The following is a 21133-nucleotide window of genomic DNA, read 5'->3' on the forward strand; positions in this document are numbered from 1 at the left end:
GGTATCAGTTTAATTAGAGTGGCTTGCGTCCCGTGGGTTCGTGAGTCGGTGAGGCCGCTTCGTGAGTGCTCAAGTGGTTCAAGTGGCTGGCGGTGTGCTCGGTCTGGCTGCGGGAAACCTTAAACGCGATGATTCCTCGTATAACATTTCCACTGAAGGAGAAGGAGAGAATCTGGGTGTTTTGCTCCGTTACTGGTGTGTGACTGCAGCGACGGGAGGGTCTATTTATTTTCCTTTATGTGTGTGTATGTATGTGTGTGTGTGTGTGTGTGTATGTGTGTGTGTGTGTGTGTGTGTCGGCGTACGGTAGGTGAATAGTTATTTTTGTGTCGACGGCGACGGAGCGTGGCGGGCAGTGGGGGTGCTATTACTCTCCCTAGATTATGCCTCTGTTGTTGCTCCCTTCCTCCCTCTCTCCTTCCTCCTCCCTCGCGGCGTCGGGGAGGGAGGAGAGGAAGGAGGCGGTGGCTGTGAGTGTCGTTTCCGGCCGGAGGTAACGGCGATGAGAACTTGAGTGTTGGCGACCGACCTCACTACAAGGTGTGTGTGTGTGTGTGTGTGTGTGTGTCCTCTCCCTCACCCTCCGCTCCTCCCCGCTGGGTGACAACCGATACACCAAGCCGGGGATTAATCCAATTTGAGGCACGAATAGTCTCACTCCCTTTCGTTCGCGCCCTGGCCAGGCTCTCCCCGCCGCCGCTGCCTCCGTGACGCTGCGTGCTGGAGGCGAGGCGAACTTTGCGGGAAACGAGGCCAAGTTAATGAGTTAAGCGGGTCGTGTCGGGTCAGGTGATAGGTCAGGTCAGCGTGGGTGGGGCCTGGGGTCAAAGCAGGTCGCCGCCAGGAAGGGTGAGGTCAGCTGGGAGGGAATCCTAAGACGTGACTTCTATTGGTCGTTTAGTTGAGACTGGAGGGAGGTTGTCGGTGAGGCTGGCTGTGTTGTTTGTAGGGTGGTTGATGTGGCTGGGCATGGCTGGTTGGCTGTGTTGCTTGGAGTGTAGTTGTTGTGGCTGGCTGGTTGTGTTGCTTGGGTTTGGCTGTCAGTGTGGCTGGCTGGCTGTGTTACTTGGAGTGTGGTTGGTGTGGCTGGCTGGCTGTGTTACTTGGGTTTGGCTGTCAGCGTGGCTGGCTGGCTGTGTACCTGGTTGTGGTCGTCATTATGGGTCGCTGACGTGGGTGTGGCCATTGCTAAGGGATCTTGATAAGGTCGACAGGCGTCGTTGTGGGTTTGGGTCTCCGGCAGCTGCTGCGGGTGACGTTAAAGGTTGTGGTCGTGGTGCCACAGCGCGGGGGAAGGGAGGCCAGCGGGGGCGGGGATCAGAAGGCAAGTGGTTCTCATTTGGTAATCAGATATTCATTAGGTCAATATATTTACCCTCTATGTGTAATTCATTCCCGTTCCCCCCTTTTTTATTGATGATTCACGGGATACGCCGGTAGCTAATTCTTCTTGGGGTCACGTGTGCAGCTAATCACCCTTTGGTATACCCGGCGCCCTCGACCGCCACCACCGCTGCAGTGCCCCGGTGGTGCTGGTGGTGGTGGTGGTAACGCCGCACCACCACGCACACCACACTCATTGCACACTTGCACGCACAAACACCACGCAGGAACCTTGGCTCACGCAACAGCCCCCTGACGCTTGCAAACAGTCAGCTCCGCCATCGAATTAATGTTAGCGAGGAGGTGTTTCCTTCAGAATGGCGGGACTGAGGAAGGAAGGGAGGGAAGGCATGTGTGTGTGTGTGTGTGTCGGGAAAAGGAAGGGTAAGGCGGGCGGCGGCGGAGGGAGCGCGAGGGAGAGAGGGAGGAGAGGTAGAGGTGGTGAAGCAGTGAAGGAGGGAGGTAGTGATGGAGGTGAGGGAGGGAGGAGGGAAGAGGGAGAGGTTACCTGCGACCACCCGAGGCGTCACAGACAGGCTCCGGGGCGACGGTGGGCCTCATCTGCCTTGGGTCTGGCGGCGTTGGGGCAGCGGGAGGGAGGACAGAGCAAACCGGCGCTGCTACACTAACCAAACTAACCAAACCTCCTCATTCAGCAAGCGACTCAAGTACGATACGGCTCATGACGCCCCGCCAACCTGATCTCAAGGCCGGGGAGACAATAAACCCCTGGAAAAATCGCCGTCGAACGCTAAAACTGAACAAGGAGAGGCAGAAATGAGAGCATGAAGCGAAGTAAGGCCTTTCCGCGTCCCTGTGTGTGTGTGTGTGTGTGTGTGTTTGTCACCCTCACAATGTTCCCGGGGCGCGGCGTCCACGGAGCCTCGCATAATAAGTTTGGCAGTATTTTTCATCACTCACTTTATTGGAAGATTGAGGGTTCGCGGGGCTTGGCTTATGTCTTTATGTCGGAAGGTATTTATTCCAACCCAGATATAAGCGGCGGTAAATATGCGGACAAAATTAGAGGTTCGTCGTAAATTATCGTCACATGCAGTGTCACCGCCCTCCCCCTGCCTCTCTTCCTCCTCCTCCTCCTCCTCCTCCCTCCATCAGGTGTGTGACGTCATCATCATGGCGGAAAATGCGGGCCACTTGACAAACACGACGCTAACTGTTTTATTTATTTATATTTTTCGACTTTTTCTGTCCTTTTTATCCTCTCTCTAAGCAGAATTTAGTGTCTGCAATGCCGGCGTGAATAGCGAATCGGTGTCCACGGCGGTATTAGCGGTGGAAATAATTGTAACACCAGCAGATATGAGAGTTGTGACATCAATTCTCTCTCTCTCTCTCTCTCTCTCTCTCTCTCTCTCTCTCTCTCTCTCTCTCTCTCTCTCTCTCTCTCTCTGGGTTTTCGTGCACACGGAATGGATTTTACGCACACATCGGTAGCTTTAGTGTGTTTGGATTACGTACATAGCCGGGGTTGGTTTATACGTACACGGTTTATCTAACACGGCCGTGAAATACTGCACACACACACACACACACACACACACACACACACACACACACACACACAGCATGTTCGTTTATGGAAATAGTTCTTATATTTTCTTTTACCGTGTGTGTGTGTGTGTGTGTGTGTGTGTGTGTGTGTGTGTGCGTGATATCGATTGAGAGCGAAGCAGTTAGTGATCAATTACACCACTACTTATATACAGTTGACACTTGATGGATGAGCCTCAGCTGCGCCGAGTTTGCACACCAAGAAAATAATTGTTCAGCGAGAGGCGCCTTGATACTCTGTGATGCGCCTCTTGTAGACACACCGCTACTCTCTTTACTCGGGGCCTGAATGCATTGCTGAACCGCTGCTGCTTGTGCTATTTACAACGGTAATACTACTACTACTACTACTACTACTAATAATAATAATAATAATATGGGTCACTTTATTCATATTCAGCAAACCAAAAGAAATAAAAGAATTAACTGTATTTGTATGTAACGCAAGAAAAGTGAATTAGCTTTGTATTTTATTTATATTTATTGAAGTGCCTCATAGAAATAATAGTAATATTAGTATTAGTGGTACTAGGAAGGACAGTTACCAGGGACTTTTTGGTAGATAAATATCTGCTGAACTAATCTGCGTATAAGAAAGCAGAGCAGGACAGAGCAGGCAGCAGGAGTGGTAGTGAAGGTTCGTGGCTGAGAGAGGCGCCCAAAAAATGACTGTTTGATACCCCGGTCCCTTGGGAGGTCCGCCGAAGTGTGTCCCCAGGGGATGGATGAAGGGAAGGGTCTCTCTCTCTCTCTCTCTCTCTCTCTCTCTCTCTCTCTCTCTCTCTAAGAAACTTGAAGTAAATTTAAGTTTCATATTTGTCACACTCATTTTTTTCTCCTCCTCGTTCATCTTTCTTGTTTCCTCTCCCTATTCTCTCTCTTTATTCCCTATATCAATGCACGTCCCTATATTCAAGTGTCTCATCTTGTTCCTGTATAAATTCCGCCGGTGAGTGTTTTGTCATTTGAGAATTAATTGAAAACTTTCACCTGTTTGAGCCCCACTCATTATACACCTGACGGGGAATCGATCCTTCGTAATAAATGTCTGATTATACGATGCGTATTTTGGTGGCGAATTTTAAAAGCCGATGTTAATGATACTTTTTGACTTTATTTATCTATATATTTTATCTATCCGTCTATCTGTTTTATCTACCTGGGTATCTGTTTATCTTTCTGTCTATCCTGTTCATTATCTGTCTTGTGCGTTGTTTGAATATATATATTTTCTTAATTTTGTATCACGAGAGAGAGAGAGAGAGAGAGAGAGAGAGAGAGAGAGAGAGAGAGAGAGAAAGAAAGAGAGAGAGAGAGAGAGAGCACCTTTCTTCCTATATTACCTTTCCATACCTCCCATTCTTTTCCCCCCACTTGCCTCCTTTAGTTTCCCTACCATTCCCCCCTTCTTTCTCTCCCTCTCACCTTTCTCTCCCTTTTCCTTCTCTGCCTCCCTTTCCTCCCTTGATCTCCAGCTCTCTGTTGTCCTGAATGATGATTTATGGTGTTTTTATCACAATTACATGAGATAGAATCATAATATTTTTTTTCCACTTCGCTTTCTGAACTGTGCTTAGCGAGGAGACTGAGAGGAGGAGGAGGAGAAAGAGGAGGAGGAGGAGGAGGAGGAGGAGGAGGAGGAGGTAATCTTGGAGGAATACGAGGAGGGTACTTATTAAATTTGGTTCTTAAGTTATGAATTGATAAATTAATGAGTGTTTATTTATATTGTGGGTTGCTATTTACCTTTTTTTTTATCTTGTACGATTGCTCTCTCTCTCTCTCTCTCTCTCTCTCTCTCTCTCTCTCTCTCTCTCTCTCTCTCTCTCTCTCTCTCTCTTTCTAACAGCCGACCCAGACCACTTCTCCTTTTACCAAAATAATAACAGTTAAAGGCTGACCGTGAAATCTTGGTTGTGTTCCCTTGAAGTCGAGAGAACTGCCCTCCTCCTCTTCCTCCTTCTCCTCTTCCTTCTCCTCCTCCTCATCCTTTTTTGGCTCACCGCAGAACCTCCATTCCTTTCCTCCTCGTCCTCCTCCTCCTAAGTAGCGTGGTGAGGCAATAATAATAATAATAATAATAATAATAATAATAATGAGGAAAGAAACAATGATTTACTGACTGACTCAAATATTCCTCTTTATTTTATGTTTATCGTGACCTCTTCCCTCCTCCTCCTCCTCCTCCTCCTCCTCCTCCTCCTCCTCCCTCCCACCATCGCTGCCGCGTAAAATGCGACAGTATAAGACAGTTGGACTTAATTTGACTCGACAGGAAGAAGTAATGAGCGAAGCAGTTTCTCTATAAGTAAGCATTTTCTTCTTCTTCTCCTCCTCCTCCTCCTCCTCCTCCTCCTCTAGTTATTCTCCTTTTCCCTATTTTTTCTCCTTTTCTGTCTCTTCGTCGTCGTCGTCCGCTTCTAATCCTCCTTGTTTCTTTTCTTTTTCTTCTTCTTCCTCTTCCTCCTTCACCCGGTCATTCTTTTCTTCGATATATTTTTTTCTTTTCTCTCTCGTCCTCCTCCTCCTCTTCTAATCCTTTTTGTTTCTTTTCCTCCTTGTTTTCTGTCTTGTCCACCTCTTTCTCCTCGTCTGATCCCTCTTGTTTCTTTTTCTCCTCCCATTCTTCCTCCTCCTCTTCCTCCTCATTCTCTTAAAATAATTGTTCGAAAAAAATGCTGTTTTCTCCAAATGATTTTATAGCGTTAATGAGGACGAGGAGCTGCGGCGGCGCTGAGGGTGACGTCAGGGTGATTTATGAGGCTTCTCCCGCCCCGCCTCACACACACACACACACACACACACACACACACACACCGTTACCCATATATATATATACGTACACTGTGCTTGTTTGTTAAGTAATGTGAAAGTTAATTTTAATGGTAAAATTTTTTTTGTTTATTTTTTGTTAGTTTTATTTTATCTGTATTTCTTTCTATTTTTTCACTTTTCATTATTCATTATCATTGTGTTTGTGTGTGCTTTGTTTTTTGTTTTTTTCCTGCCTTTTTCTGCGTCAGTCTCTCTCTCTCTCTCTCTCTCTCTCTCTCTCTCTCTCTCTCTCTCTCTCTCTCTCTCTCTCTCTCTCTCTCTCTCTCTCTGCAGCAGCACGCCGGGCACTGCACATACAATTAATGCACTAAATACAACGCTGCTGATACAATGCTGGAGCAAAAAGCGGTGCGGTAATACACTGCGTTTGGCGGAGGTTGATAAATGATGACGCATTCCCACAATACAGTGTTGTAATTACCTCACAGCTCGATCTGAAGCGATGGAAAACTATGTAGGTAGGTAGGCAGGTACGCAACACACACACACACACACACACACACACACACACACACACACACACACAGTACAATTAGAACTGTCATATTTTTGTTGCATTTCCTCTCATTATGTTGTGTACCTCGCACGTATATCATTATTATTATTATTATTATTATTATTATTATTATTATTATTATTATTATTATTATCATTATTATTATTACGGAAAGGATTAGACGTGAAATTTAAGAGTAGCTAGCGTGGACTGAAATAGAATTAGAATAGAAAGCGAAGCGGACTTTACAACAGAGAGAGAGAGAGAGAGAGAGAGAGAGAGAGAGAGAGAGAGAGAGAGAGAGAGAGAGAGAGAGAGAGAGGATACATGAGGAAATGAGAAGTAAACAAGTATCCTCATTTCGATTTTTCACATGGTAATCCTATAATTTTCCCGGGCTAATGATGTAGGTTGGTATAATTGGTGCATGTACATCCATTTAACACCGGAGATAAGTAAATACGCCGCCCGCCCCATTATGATGAATGCGAACACGGCGCGAAATACGGGATAAATGTGAGGCTGGAGCGTGTGCATCTTTACACCTGAATAATGAAGTGCCGTGTATACCATTATTCATACAGGTACTGCTACAATTTTGTTATGTATGTATTTATTTACTTTTTCATTTTATTCATTTTTTTTAGGGGTAATTTTTTATGGTCATTTTAATTTTGCTTAACTTGTTCATTAGCGGAGAGAGAGAGAGAGAGAGAGAGAGAGAGAGAGAGAGAGAGAGAGAGAGAGAGAGAGAGAGAGAGAGAGAGAGAGAGCATTAATAGATCATGAGGTCGCCGTTATTCCATTTCCCCAGCTGTCCCTCAAGCTAACACTCTCTATTAAACAGTTTCCATGAAAAAATCAAGACCCCTCGCGTATTCATGAGTGACTGAGTGTATGCATAGAGAACGCTGGCATGCACGACAACACCCCCTCCCCCAGCAGACACCGCTAAGTCAACGCTGTGTCGATTCTTGGAGAAAATTAGGTTCATTTTCTTATTTTTCTTTATTTCTAGATGTGAAGTAGAGTGATTGTATTCATTTTTTGTGTTTTCTTTTCATATTTTTTTTGTTTCGTTTGGGTACGTTGATGTCAAGCTTAAAAATAACAGCAACAAGAATAATAACAATGATGATAATGATAGGTAATAACAATGACCAGAGGAACAACAGTAACAGCGACAGTAGCAACAAGAACAAGACACTTAAGACTCCAACTTTTGCTTAAAAGATTATCGAAAAAAAAAAATCAACTAAAATTTTTCTTATCCTAATCATCACTATCATTACTACTACTTTTTTGCTACTTTTATCATCACCACCACTACTGCCACCACCCTCACCACCACCACCACCACCACCATCATCATCAGCATAATGGCGGCCGACCAGAAGTGATATAACTCAATTTCTGGCACCATTATCGCGGCCCAGGATATAATTAGCTGCATTATGGTGATGAAGCAATAACTCGCCATTAGTTATATTGCAATGATATTCTTGCTTCATTATTTTACGCTGCTGAATTAGGCCTCACTTGCGACCAGCAGTGTTGAGTTGCTTTTTTGTTGCGTGAGTGAGAGAGAGAGAGTGAGTGAGTGAGTGAGTGAGTCAGTCAGTGTAAGAGAGAGAGAGAGAGAGAGAGAGAGAGAGAGAGAGAGAGAGAGAGAGAGAGAGAGAGAGAGAGAGAGAGAGAGAGTACCTAGTTTATTTGACTCCGGTTAATTTATTTTTGTGCTTACCAGTCTGTGTGTGTGCGTGTGGTTGTGTGTGTATGTGTGTGTATTTTGCTTGTTTGTGCGTTTGTGTATGTTTGCTTGGGTGTGTGCGTGTGTGTGTGAGTATGTTTTTTCTGTGTAAGAGGAGCTCTGACCAAGGGCTACATAAAAGGAAGAAAGGCAGATAAGAAGGGCCCAGTGAAGGTGCCAGTTCTCGAAGATCAAAGTCAAAATGATTATCCAGAATTATGTAGAGCAGTGACTTGAAACTTCCTCGTATGATGACGTTTCTTTTGCTGTGTGACGCTGTGGACAGTTGCCGCCGCGTTGCGTTATTGCGGTACTGTGTTGGGGAGCCTGGTGGTGCGCAGGTCATGTGCTAAACAATGCTCTTATTATTTGTTAGGCTATTTATTTGTTTTATTCATTTTGTTTATGTTTTATTAATTTTTCCCTTGCTGTATTCCTGGTTTTGGTAAATTATGGGTTTCAATAATTCCAGCGTTATTATTATTATTTATTACTGTTTTTTTGTTATTATTATTATTATTATTATTATTATTATTATTATTATTATTATTATTATTATTATTATTATTATTATTATTGTTATTATTATTATTATTGTTATTAGTTTTGCTTTATTTATATATGATTTATTTTTCCAGCAACCAAAGTAATGTATGTTTAATATTATTCTTACATTTACCTCGCAAAGTAATACACTTTTGATATTATTCCACAATTTATCTTTTCTGCTCAAGACTCCATTATGTAATTTTCTGTATAATGGATATTCGTTAGTGTTAATGCATATGTTCATCTTCAATTTGATCTTCCTACGTCGCTATTTGTCCATTTATTTATCAGAACGCTTATCTGTCTCTTTATCGGCGTCTCATTTTGGGGTTGTAATATTTTTTGCAAACCATTATTTATGATCCACTCTGCAACAGCTGCGGGTTTTAAATTTTTGCTGCAATTATTCCCGTCATGCAGTTTTTCATTTCATTACAATTTCCACGTTACTATATATTAATTTTTTTTACTCGTGTGGTGTGATGTTCCGATGTTGAAAGTTTTTGTAGTGGTGTGAAGGAGATGAAGCGTCGCTTTATACTTAAACATGGAGGGCAAAGTGGCAACACATCACTAAGAAGAGAGACCGTAATATAACGCCCGGTCAGCGCTCACCAGTAACACACTAAATGCTCCCGTTACACAGCATCCAGGTGACTCCCAAGTACTTAGCATGGTCACCTAGTACTTGACATGGAATCTCAGCACCTGCCAGGACTCCTCACGTCTTGCAGGTCCCCACGTCTTGGGTTGCAGGGCGAGGCAGGCGGCGGGGAGGCAGGTCGTGCGTATCGCCCAGCGTTCCGAAAGACTTAAATTAGCGATGATCCAGCTGTGAGTGTCCGCTGGGCCGTCCTGCCGCAGTAAGGAGGGCGGCTCACATGGTGTGGCGGGGGGCCGGGGGACAGTACATCAGGGGGAGGAACTACTCAGCGAAGGAGGGAACTGGCGAGGGGAAAAAAAGAGCATACAAGATGGTTAAGGGCGGCGGGGGGTGGGGTGGCAGGAGGAAAGGCCGTCCCGGGACTCAGCCACTACCGTCTCGTGGGTCCCATCGAGGCATACCCGCAGCGCCCCGACGTGTACAAGATCCCCGCCGTCCACCAGCTGCCCCAGTGCCCGCTGAGGCTCCCAGGGGCGGGCGGGTTTGCGGGGCGGCGGTGAGGACGGTTGGCTGGTCATCGTTAGCGGGTGTGGTTTTAAGTTTAAGGAGGGTTTAGCGGCGTAGTGTCGGGGTGGCAGCGGTGTGGTAAGTGAGCGCTCCACCTCCGTCGAGCAGCGATATGGCCGCGAACTATGACCTCAGTTTAATATTGCAACATCCATATTTCTCCGCCGCGAAGGGACGTTTTCGCACACAAGCCTCCGCACTGTAAACTAGTCCATGTTCGCAAAATACACCCGTGTGTTCTCCTCGCCGCGATTACAGATTAGTGCATCACTGACTCCGACTTAACGAGGTTGGGTGAATCTCGTCTCCTCCTCCAACTCTCCCTCCCCACACCCCTTCATGGACCCCCCCTCCGACTCTCATCTCCCCTGCCCCTCTCCCTCCCTCTCCTCTCCCTAACTAACCAGCCTTACACACCCAAGTACCCGTCGTGGTGTAGTGGTGATGAGGAGACGGAGGGAAGGAGAGAGAGAGGAGGAGAGAAAACTTTAGCCATAGGTAAGGGAGGAGTTTGTCAGTTTTTCCTCTTCCTTACTTCGCCACGGGAGGATTCTTGGAGGAAAGAGGTGCTTTGTGAGTAAATGAGTGGCGAGGAGAGGGAGGTGAGGGAGAAGGAAGCCGCAGGAGGGAGAGAGAGGAGGGAAGGAAGGGAAGGAGTGAGGTGAGGCGGTGGAGGCGGCGGTGGCAGCGGTGTCTCCCAGGGTGCTGTGATGATGTGGTGGCGCGGCGGTAAGGGAGGTGTTCCACAGGGTAACCCGCCAGGTGAGGATGCCCAGAATTCCTGCTCTCGAGGTGCACGATAACATTATAAAATTCCAATCACCAGGGTATATCAGCGCACCTCCTCACCACCTCACCACGTCGTGTTATTATTATAGATCCCCTCGCCTCACCTGGGATCACCTGAGGACTACGTTTCAGCGGCCGCCAATCAGAGAAGCCGTATTTTTCAAGGTCATCTTAAGGGGACCAGCTCGGGGCAACGAATCGCCAGTTCCGTCGAAATTGAAGCCCTGATTGACGTGCTTCCCCCGCCGCCTTCACGCCTCGCTCGTCGCTCCACGTATTAAAACCTAATGCTTATATATACACCAAAAAAATACTTGATGTTAATGGAAGGTAAAGCCAATAACTAAGTCCGCTGGTCCATATTTCATAATTACCCCATAACTCCAAGGGGGGGAGGGAGAGGGAGGGGGGAGGAGGCGCCCTGAAAATAATGGGGTATGAAATATGATAATTAGTCCACTGTAAATATTGGGGACAAAATAAGCTAATGGACAGATAGGTTTCTGGGCCCCATTTTTGCTGTTATTTATTTTGCTATTAGTTATTAAGGTCGCGTATTTGTTCACTCTCAGGCGAGTTTGATCACCGTGGGTCGCCGCCTCCGCCTTGGGCAGCTACGTGCTTTGAGAACCTGAGTGGCCCCGCAGCCCTCCATTATTGCCATTTGTGTATATAGAGTATTTGGTGGCGTGCATCGCTCCGTGTGGCGAGGCTTGCTTTTCCCCCCCCTCCTTCCGTTTCCCGTATGTTTGAATGTGTTTTTTTTATTGTTATTATTCTTGTTTTTTTTTATATAAATTTCTTGTTTTCAATTTGTTGTTATTGTTTGCTTATCTTGATCACCTTTCCAATTTTCATACTAACATCTTTTATCTCCTCCTTCTCCTCGTCCTCCTGCTCTACCTCCTCCTCCTCTGCCTCCTCCTCTTCCTGCTGCTGCTCCTGCTGTCCGCCTCTCAGAACATCTGATATTAATTACTGTCCATCTTCTTCCTCGCTCTCTCTCCTCTTCTGTTGTTTTTCTCCCTTTACTTCTTTGCCTTTTTCTTTTTCACAATGATTTTCTTTTTTTGTTTCGTTCCCCGACTTTGTTTTTTTTTTCTTTGTCGGCGTTACTTTTTCTTTCTTTTCTTTCTTTTTTTTCTTTTCTTTCTTTCGTTTGTTTGATATTCGATGCTGCATTTATCGTTTTGCTTGGAAGGTTAGGGACGGTGGGGGTTGCTGGGGAATAGAAACAGTGACACACACACACACACACACACACACACACACACACACACACACACACACGGGACAAGAGGAGATAATGACAAACACATGTACGAGTACAACCACATTCTCAATAAGCAGCCAACTTAGTAATTCATCAAAACACACACACACACACACACACACACACACACGGGCAGCCAGACAGGGCGAATGGTAAATCGAGGTTCGCTACGTGGATGACAAAGGCGGGTGAACGGACGAGAGAGAGAGAGAGAGAGAGAGAGAGAGAGAGAGAGATGAGAGAGAGAGAGAGAGAGAGAGAGAGAGAGAGTCTGTTGTTGTTGATGATGCTGAAAAATTAGTTAGAAAGCAGCCAGGCACCGACAATAATTCCAATGCATGTAAACAAACTCTCTCTCTCTCTCTCTCTCTCTCTCTCTCTCTCTCTCTCTCTCTCTCTCTCTCTCTCTCTCTCTCCCCGGCTGTCGTATGAGTGATGTTAAGCTAACGAGTGATGATAATTCTCCCAAGTGATAATATTTAGCCTTCGACTCTTATCACATTATTATTTATTTTCTCCTGTTTATTTTTTCGCTCTTAATTCACCAAAAACCTTAATAAAGAAGACGGATGGACAAATAATGATAATGAAGATTAATTTAATAATGATAGTTATCGTAAGTAGTGGGGGTCACTGTTAATTCACGTCTGTTCTTCTTCCTTGTCTTCTTCCTCCTGCTTGTCCTCTTCCTCTTCCTCCTCCTCCTCCTCTACGTAAGATTTGTTCAGTGCTAATTTTACTCACTGCTCTTCTTGCTTGTCTTCTTTGCTTGTCATTCTTCTTCTCCTCCTCCTCCTCCTCCTCCTCCTTCTGCTTGTCCTCTTCCTCTTCGTTCTCCTGGTTGTCCTCGTCCTCATCTACGTAAGCTTTGTTCTCTGTTAACCTTACTCACTCCTCCTCCTCCTCCTCCTCCTCCTCCTCCTCCTCGTCGTCGTCGTTCTGGTCCTGCTATCGGGACGTGACCCACTGGAGCCGCGCCGCAATACGTGTTTACTCAGATCCATCGATATGCCGAGGCCTTGTGCGCAAACAAAACATCGCGCGATTTACGAGGCGGCGCCGTTTAGTGATAAGTCATGGCTTGGGTGCGCGTTCTCTCTCTCTCTCTCTCTCTCTCTCTCTCTCTCTCTCTCTCTCTCTCTCTCTCTCTCTCGTTTCGTTAAGTATTTTGATCTATTTTTTGGCATTTAACGTATTTAGTATTGTATCTCTGTCTCTGTCTTTGTCTCTTCTTCCCTTTCATTAACTGTTTTCTATCTTCTAATTTTATTTTTGGTTTGGTTTTTATCTTCTCTCTCTCTCTCTCTCTCTCTCTCGTCTCTCTCTCTCTCTCTCTCCTCTCTCTCTCTCTCTCTCTCTCTCTCTCTCTCTCTTTCTCGACTCCTCCCTGCACAACTCGAGGCTTCAAGTTAGCCATGTGTGAGTAACAGATACCCAATTGACTCTCGCATATTCATCGTATTCTGAAAGACGCGCCGTGTGAGGAACCAAAGACCAGCGGACCGAGGCAAAGGGTTTATGATTGACAGCTGGAGGAAAGGAAGGGATGAGCAGCGGGAGGAGGTCTCAGGGAGGTAGGGGTGTCTCCTCCACCTCTTGCCTCCTCTCCTCTCCGTGGGGGGGAAAGGGAGGGAGGAGGGTAAAAGTCAGAGAGGAGGTAGAGGAGGAGGTATAGAGGTTTTGCACTGTATATATACGGTCATAGAGACAACTTTAGTGCAAAGACGAGAAGGGCGAGGACGAGGAGGAGGACGAGGAGGAAGAGGAGGAGGAAGAGGAAGGGAGGTGTAAGGGATTAAAGAGTTGGGGAAGCCATGGAAAAGAGATTACAGGTGGGTGAATGCAGGTACAGACAGGCGATGTGATGGCGGCATTAGTGGCCACGAATGTTAGGGAGAGAGGAGAGGAGAGGAGAGAGGTGATGGTGGTGGTGGTAGTGGCAGAAGGTGAGGAACAAGACAATATATAACTAGAAATTTAGATTACTCTTTTATTTTGGATTATGTCCATTGCAATCTTTATTAAGGAGGAAGGAAGAGAAGAAAGAGGAGAATGAGGAGGGAGAGGGAGAGGCCACCCATTTCGCCCTATTCCCATCCATTTCCACTCCTCGAAGTTAAATGTAACTCCGGAATAGGAAAGGAAAAAGAACCTTGTCACATCGCCAGGCGGGCAGGGGACGGAGACAGGGCGGCAGGCAGCAGGGAGGGAGGGAGGGAGGGAAGGACAACACGGCTGGAGGAAGGAAGGGATTGGCTGCAGAGAAAGGGAGGGGGAAGGAGGTTTCTTTCTGCCGCTGATATATTGCCTCGCCGGAAACCCAGGTCTGAAAATGTTGCCAGAGGAGATAAAGCACCGCCAGGATTTCCAAGTTTGTGTAAAAGTCAGCAAAATGGCCTCTTATTTTCCTCGCTAAGGCCCCGGTGTTATACATTTTCCACCAAGCCATTTAACTGTATTCTTTTTTGCTCCTTCTCTGTCTCTCTCTTTCCCTCCTGCCTCAAGTCGTCATTATTATCACCATTGAACGACTTGTTATTATTTTGCCTTCCCTACTTTCATTTCTATATTCATTTGTCACGTAAGGATCAAGGAACGTCAAACCTCCGTTCGTTTTACATTGTTCGAGTCGTCACACATTCGCCTCGTCTTTTTTTTACTCTATTTTCTTCCGTAATTCGTCCTGGTTGGTGACGCAAAGCTCAGATCGCGGCATTGAGGCGTCACAGTTTGGCGAAATGTTACGTCACGCGTCATTTCTTGTTTTCCTTTCCTACGTGTATCACCGTAACGCCAAGAGAGAGAGAGAGAGAGAGAGAGAGAGAGAGAGAGAGAGAGAGAGAGAGAGAGAGAGAGAGAGAGAGAGAGAGAGAGAGAGAGAGAGATGCCTGCGTCCGATGGTCTGTGACGGGAGAGAGAATGATAGTTTGTGTCACGTGCTTTTGTCAAGGCCACGTGAGAGAGAGAGAGAGAGAGAGAGAGAGAGAGAGAGAGAGAGAGAGAGAGAGAGAGAGAGAGAGAGAGAGAGAGGTGCGAGGTTGGCTTAGATGGTCCAGTTCTAATATTAGTTTTGGTGTGTGTGTGTGTGTGTGTGTGTGTGTGTGTGTGTGTGTGTGTTGCTATAGACGTAGATCAAGGAAGGAAGGGAGAGAGTGAGAGGGAGGAGAAAGGACGAGGAGGAGGAAGAGGAGGAGGAGGAGGAGGAGGAGGAGGAGGAGGAGGAAGACGTAAGAAAGAAACTCTCATACAATTTATCGACCATTTGCACCTTGTATACCTACACCTCTCTCTCTCCCTTTTCTCTCTCACTATCTCTCTCTCTCTCTCTCTCTCTCTCTCTCTCTCTCTCTCTCTCTCTCTCTCTCTCTCTCTCTCTCTCTCTCTCTCTCTCTCCCTTTTGCTCTTACCCTCCACCATGCACCTCACCCTTTCTGTGTCTTTTCTCCACCACCACCACCACCACCACCACCACTGCAACTGCTAGGTATCTTCACGGCTCAGGAATCACCACCAGTGTTTCCGTGTCCTTGACTGGGAAAAGAGGGACACGGATCTAATTGTGTTTCATGGAGGGAGCGGACGGCAGCCAGAGATTGTAAAGCTAGCGAACCGGTGCACTCTCTCTCTCTCTCTCTCTCTCTCTCTCTCTCTCTCTCTCTCTCTCTCTCTCTGGGTACAAGTGTAAAGGAGACAGTACATGTTTATTTTCTTATCGTCTCCTCCTTCGCACATTTACGTTAAGTGTGATTAAAATCGTAATATATAAATACGAAGGCGATAAATGGGCACCGTTATTCATGGGAGGCAATTTCCGATACGCTGCCGAGAGAGAGAGAGAGAGAGAGAGAGAGAGAGAGAGAGAGAGAGAGAGAGAGAGAGAGAGAGAGAGAGAGAGAGAGAGAGAGTTGGCCAGTGCACCACGTAATACATGCATTTGATAAAAGGGAAAAGCGTGGCAGGTGAGGCAGGTTCGTTCGTCTTATCTCTCGTGCATTGATACGAATGAAAACCTCCTCAGTGATGGACGTTCCCCGGAAGGTGTGGCCGAGGATGGACGGACAGACGGACAGAAGGAGGGAGAGAGGGAGGGAGGTGGTGTCCGTGATGGTGGTGGTGGTGGTGGTGGCCCTGTTGGTGGTGATGATGGTGAACAATGGAGGGAGATGCGATGTGTATGGTGAATTTCTCTCACTCTCTCTCTCTCTCTCTCTCTCTCTCTCTCTCTCTCTCTCTCTCTCTCTCTCTCTCTCTCTCTCTCTCTCTCTCTCATTCTATGTTAGGCCTACCGATCCATATTCAATTTAGATATGTATATCACCGGACAAACTTTGAAACTAATTAAGAAGGCAATTAGAGAGAGAGAGAGAGAGAGAGAGAGAGAGAGAGAGAGAGAGAGAGAGAGAGAGAGAGAGAGAGAGAGAGAGACTATCTGGCATCTTATTTACATACATAACTCTACAAAATAGGCGTGAAGAAAACAAGAAAAAGAAAAAAAACCTCCAGAGATATTTCACAGACGGCAAGGGTGAAACTCATAATTTTCCCCGCACACGAGCAGACGATGATGGAGTGAAACTTGTAACACTCAAACTTTCCCGCCTCGTGGACGATAAAAAATTCACCTCTAATTTGTTTCTCCTTTTCAAAACTTCCACATATTTTCCCATCGCTTTCCCTTCGAGACCCACTTAGCAGACAAAGATCGCGTAGATAATAATGTAATGATAATATACACCCCAACACTGGAAATAAACCCACATAGTAAGGCAGAGAGAGAGAGAGAGAGAGAGAGAGAGAGAGAGAGAGAGAGAGAGAGAGAGAGAGAGAGGATAAAACACCGTCCTTTCCTCTGTAGCACGCAGCGTTCCTGTCCCTCCGTGCCTCACCCCGCTGCTCTCCGCCCCCCGCCGTCTCTGTGTAAATTGGCGCTCGAGCATAACTAAAGAAACCGCGTTAAGAGGGTGTTTCTGCCGCCCGGGAGAGCCGTAAGGAGGGAGACGGAGCGAGCGCCGCCGACTTCCGTGACGGGCATGATTGACAGGCCGCCGTACAGGACGAGGGCGGCCCCGGCTGGGTTTTACAACTGTTATTAGCCTGAGGAACCCTTTCTCCCCAGCCTGCCACACGCCGCCATACTCAGGTCTTTCCTGTGATATTTAAGCCGTGCCTGATACCTTTTTTGTGGCGTTGCTGGAATGTAGATGATGTTCTGATTCCCTAGTTCCTGATTACACCCGCCGGGGCTGACAGAGGCCCAGGGGAGGCGGGTACAGGCTGGAATCCCCCGCCACACAAGCAGCCGGTCGCCAAGCCCACACTGGCCCGCTCGGTTCACTTTTAAGCAAATACTTGACACTTAGACTAAAGATCTGATGGCCTCTCCAGATGCCCCTTGCAATTACGGCACATTTGAACGCTTTGTGGCCGCTGGGGCTTGGGAGAGGCTGTGTGCTCCGAACCTTTGTTACTTCCTCCTCTCCCTCCTCCTCGTACTCTGACTCTTATTCTTCCTTTCCTCCTCCTCCTCCTCTTGCTGCTGCTCCTCAACCCGTCTCGCTTCTCCGTGGATATTTGTCTTCGAGGTTTACTGCTCCAGATGGGTTTATCTTTTACTCAGCTGGGGCCTTTGCTGGTTTGTTTAGGAAGAGAGGTAGATGGTGTGTGTGTGTGTGTGTGTGTGTGTGTGTGTGTGTGTGTGTTCTGAGGGGCAACGTGGATGGTGAAGTTTGTGTATGTTTTTGTGTGTGTGTGTGTGTGTGTGTGTGTGAGAGAGAGAGAGAGAGAGAGAGAGAGAGAGAGAGAGAGAGAGAGAGAGAGAGAGAGCAACATCAACAGCAGCAATACCTCACCTCCTCTCCGACTCGCTCCCGCTAAATATGGAGAGTCGACACGAGAGAGAACTAGAGAGAGAAGAAAAAAAAATAGACAATAAAAAACATTAAACAAATCTTCAAGCACCAGCCCTTCCCTTCGGCCTTGCAAGACACCATAACACTTTCCTGACGCAATCCGAGGCGTTCTTAAGGGCGAGAATCCAAGCCCCATTGCCCCAGGAGTACTGAAACCCCTTAATCTGCCAAACACACGGGGAGAGAGAGAGAGAGAGAGAGAGAGAGAGAGAGAGAGAGAGAGGAGAGGAGAGAGAGAGAGAGAGAGAGAGAGAGAGAGAGGTGGGAGACTGAAGCTGCCGGAGAAAAGGTGAAGCAGATTTTTTTAATGTGAAGGCTTCCCTGTCAGCTTCAAAGGATTTGCGACAATAGTTCTAACGATGCTCTGCTTGTGAGTGTTTTAACGATCATTAGAAGAGGATTGTAGTGGGAAGAGGGGGAGGAGGAAGTAGGGAGAGGTAGGAGGAAGCGGCTTTGTGGTGGCGTAAGTAGGAGGAGGAGGAGGAGGAGGAGGTAACGGCAGGAGGAGGTCCGGTAGGATGTTTCTCTCTCTTTTTTTTTTTCTTTATTTTTGTGTGAGTTTGCTTGTTTGTCTCCCTCCGCGTGTCGTGTTCTGCTTTCTGTTTTATTGTCTCCTCGCTGCGTCGCTTCCGTGGCAGTCATTGGCCTGATTCTTTCTCGTATTAAGTGCCTCGTGTTGGGATTTTAGTGTTTTTGTTATCATTATTACCGCACTCTGCTTATCTTTATGGTCAACTCTCTCTCTCTCTCTCTCTCTCTCTCTCTCTCTCTCTCTCTCTCTCTCTCTCTCTCTCTCTCTCTCTCTCGCACGAAATAAAACAATATCACTTTTTTCTACTACCATTATCACTACCATATCTGTAAACAACAACAATTACAACAACAACAATAATAAAACAGTGGCAAGAAGGTGCTAATCTGTTCCCGTGTCTCCTCGTGCCTGTTATTGTTGAATTGAGGCCGAACCAGCGCTAGCAGCAGCAGCACCTGGAGGAGGAGGAGGAGGAGGAGGAGGAGTTGTAGTGGTGGTGGTAGTGGTGGTGGTAACAGAAGGAAGGTTATATATTTTTCTTCCTTCATGACGGATACGGACTCTCTCAATCACTTATTACTGTGAGTGTGCTTTCTAACCTGCGTGCGTTTTCTGTGAGTCACAATCCATACTTGGTGTTTGAATACCTGTCTGGTGTGGTTACCTAAGGATTGTCTCCAGTTGTGCTTTGTTTTGGATGTGTGGTTGTGCTTGCGTAGGTGTGTCTGTCTCTGTGTGCGTGTGTGTGTGTGTGTGTGTGTGTCCGGTTTTTCTCACCTTATTCTGCTTGGTCATCTTTCTTTCTTTCTGTTCTTGCTCTCTTTGTTTATTCCTTTGTTTTTTTTTCTTATTTCTTTCATTGTACTATATTCTCCTTCCCTTCTTTCTATTCCCTCCTTTACTACTAACATTTAAACCGTGCAATATTTCCCCTCTCTTCTACCTTATTCTTTCCCTCTCCATTAATACGACTGCTCCTAATTGCATCAGAAGAAAAAGATGAAGGAAAAATCTAGCCATGCCATCATCATCACCTTGACGTGGAAGGAGAGAAGAAGGGCGTGGATGTTTTTGACGTGTTTCCTCTATAATGGCAAGAGGTGAGGGAGAGAGGGAGAGGGAGGCAGGGTGCGGATGGGAGTGTTGGGAATGCAGTGGTAAATAAATAAGTAGTTTTATCTTGGTCGCATCTCGCAGCTGTCTCGGCCTAAGCAAGATACCGCTCCTTGATAGCAGGCGGAGGCTTTAATTATGGATTGGCGTGTGTGTGTGTGTGTGTGTGTGTGTGTGTGTGTGTGTGTGTGTGTGTGTGTCTTTACCTTCCATTTTTCTTTTGTTTTATCTGTTTTTTTTATTTAATTTTTTCAAGTTTCCTGAGAGTTTTCATGTTAAGGTAGTCTCTCTCTCTCTCTCTCTCTCTCTCTCTCTCTCTCTCTCTCTCTCTCTCTCTCTCTCTCTCTCTCTCTCTCTCTCTCTCTCTCTCTCTCTCTCTCACTCTCAGTGGGATATATTAATGTCGTCTGCCTGTTTCCCGGCCCCGCTTACATCAAGATGGTGTAAGATTAGAGCTGCGATTGTTGAAGATAGTTGTCTCGCGTTGTCGTCAGCTTTATGGCGACGACGCGGAGGAGACGTCGGCACAGGCCAGGTTGGCGTCAGCCGCGTGCTGTCTCCCTAATTCACATCGCGCGCTGACTTATGCTTTGGAACTCCGCTCTTAAAATGTATTGGCTGGGTGGGGTGTTTGGGGTCTCAGTGACTCCTAAACTGTGTACTACTACTACTACTACTACTACTACTACTACTACTGGTGTTTCTACTGCTACTACTACTACTATTGTTGTTACGATTATAGCTACTCTTGTTGGTACTTAAGCTTGTTATTGTTGTTATTATTGTTGTTGTTGTTGTTAGTGGTGGTGCTGGTGGTGGTGGTGGTGGCTGTGGTACTGTTGTCATTATTCTCGTTGCAAAAGTTAAGTGCATTGTGTTGATGTTGTAAACTTATTCCTATCTCTCCTTTTCTCTCCTCCTCCTCCTCCTCCTCCTCCTACTCCTCCTCCTCCACCTACACCACCTATTAATTTTCGTACTCCCCCTCTTAATTCTCCTCCTCCTGTCCTCCTCATCCACTTTACTTTCCTCTTCCTCCTTTTATTTATATATGCATTTGTCAGTTTGCTTTTTCGCACCATTGTTTCGGCTACATTCCTCCCGCCTCAACAGCAGCAGCGTCTTCCCGCCCTCCGCCCCTTTCCCTCCCGTCTGGCCTGTGGCGGGAGATTGACTACCGCCACAAAGACGCCATCCATCTCGCCACTTGATTAAAAAGCAGCATTGTTAGTTCCGTGACGTTCATTTCCATGTTTTTGTCGCGGAGTCTTAACGATTACAGGGCGGTGGTGGTGGTGGTGGTGGTGACTCGGGTGGTGATGGTGGTGGTTGTGATGTAGTGCTGAGTTAAGGTGTTAGGGTATAGTGTTGTGTTGTGTATTATGAGTTTTAGTGTTAATTTAGTGAGGTATGTATCTTATTGTAATGCTGGGCTAGGTTATGTCTGGTTTGCTTAAGTTTGGTTTAGTTTGGCTTGGTTAAGTTAGATAAGATTTGGTTTCGTTTGAATAATTTAGGTTCTAGCTTGGTCAAATTAATTTCAGTTTGGCTTGACTTGGATATGGTTTGATTACGTTAGGTTATGTAAGATAGGTTATGTTATGTGTGATATGGCCTGGACGGATTAAGGTTCGGTTAAGTAAGGTTATGTAAGATAGGTTTTGTTATGTGTGATAAGGCTTGGATAAGTTAAGGTTTGATTAAGTAAGCTTAGGTGTCCATGAAGTCCTTTGGGTCGCTTGGATGTGAAGATTCTCATTT

General features: G+C 46.4%; 1 protein-coding gene across 2 annotated transcripts in view; it reads left to right on the top strand.

The window, feature by feature from the left end:
- Positions 1–21133, top strand: part of LOC135111565 (homeobox protein Meis1-like) — a 618646-nt gene that overhangs the window by 14886 nt on the left and 582627 nt on the right. The gene's annotated exons all lie outside the window — the stretch shown is intronic.

Source organism: Scylla paramamosain, chromosome 22 (assembly GCF_035594125.1).
Source record: "Scylla paramamosain isolate STU-SP2022 chromosome 22, ASM3559412v1, whole genome shotgun sequence".
NCBI classification, from domain to species: Eukaryota; Metazoa; Arthropoda; class Malacostraca; order Decapoda; family Portunidae; genus Scylla; species Scylla paramamosain.